The sequence below is a fragment of the Dipodomys spectabilis genome, unplaced genomic scaffold (genome assembly GCF_019054845.1).
Source record: "Dipodomys spectabilis isolate Male_0828 unplaced genomic scaffold, ASM1905484v1 ptg000274l, whole genome shotgun sequence".
NCBI lineage: Eukaryota > Metazoa > Chordata > Mammalia > Rodentia > Heteromyidae > Dipodomys > Dipodomys spectabilis.
Window position 1 is genome coordinate 2,209,356 of NW_024870951.1, and position 1,360 is coordinate 2,210,715.

At 36.8% G+C, this 1,360-nt stretch overlaps 1 pseudogene; it reads left to right on the plus strand.

Moving 5' to 3' along the window:
- Positions 1–557: 557 nt before the first annotated feature.
- On the plus strand, positions 558–648 carry LOC122126317 (annotated as a pseudogene).
- Positions 649–1,360: the final 712 nt, after the last annotated feature.

The window sequence follows — 1,360 nt, forward strand, 5'->3', positions numbered from 1 at the left end:
TATGTGGCTGATATCATTATTTGTTCATCACTAACATATAACGTAAGGGAGCCCTAAAGATTTAAGAGAAACTGTGTACTTAAAATCTTAACTCTTCACTCTACTTCTTTACACAGTCTTTGCAACTTCTCATTAGTAAAGTTTCTATAAACTCTGAAATGTACATACATACTAGTACATGCTACCAGAAATACTATATACTTTATCGAAAAATTTTATGACTTGCCAAACAGTCTTAATTTTGCCATATAAGCAAATCCCAAAATGAAAGATATTTAAAACATTAACACTTTTAACAAAGCTTAACATTTGCTGCAATGATCATTATGACAGGTGCCTTGTGTAGAATAATTGAATTCCTCCTCCTACACATCTCATGAACAACAAATATCTGAAATTATTTTGTTTTTGGCATGTCAATCTTGACTTTATTCTTAAATGTGTGCTTATGTAAGAAATACATGGTTGCAAAATTTCACAATTCTTTTGAACTTACTTGTTGTTGAATTGTCTTGTTTAAGAAAATCAATTACACTTTATATATAAAAAAATGTTCTGTGCTCAATTTGGCTGCACATACACTAAAATTGGAACATACAGAGAAGATTAGCATGGTTCCTGCACAAGGATGAATAGTTCCATATGTTTACACCAACAGATGCTGGAAGGGATGTGGCCAGAAGGGAAGCCTACTGCATTCTTGGTGGGAGTGTAAACTTGTTCATTCACTTTGGAAAGCGGTTTGGAGGTTCCTCAAAAGACTCCACATAGAGCTCTCCTATTACACAGCAATCCCACTTTTGGGCATTCACCCAAATGATCACAAACAAGTCCATACTAAAACTACCACCACAACAATGTTTATTGTAGCATTATTTGCCATAGCTAAGATAGGGAACCAACCCCGATACCCCTCAGTAGAAGAATGGATCAAGAAAACGTTCTGTGTGTGTGTGTGTGTGTGTGTGTGTGTGTGTGTGTGTGTGTGAATGTACACTTACACAATCACTTTGGAAAGCAGTCTGGTGAGTCCTCAGAAAGCTAATTATTGACGTTCCTTATGGCCTACTCATACCACTTCTAGGCATCTATCCTGAACAACAGGTACCAATATTCAAGGACACATGCACCTCCATGTTTATTGTAGCACTGTTCACAATAGCCAGGATAGGAAAACAACCCATATGTCCCACCAGAGATGAATGGATCCAAAAACTGTTGTAACTATACACAACAGAATATTTTCCAGCCATTAGAAAGGACAAAATAATGGCATTAGCAGGGAAATCAATCAAGCTACAGGAGATCATGTTGAGCGAGGTAAGACAAAAGCAAGAGACAAACCACATGGTCTCCATGG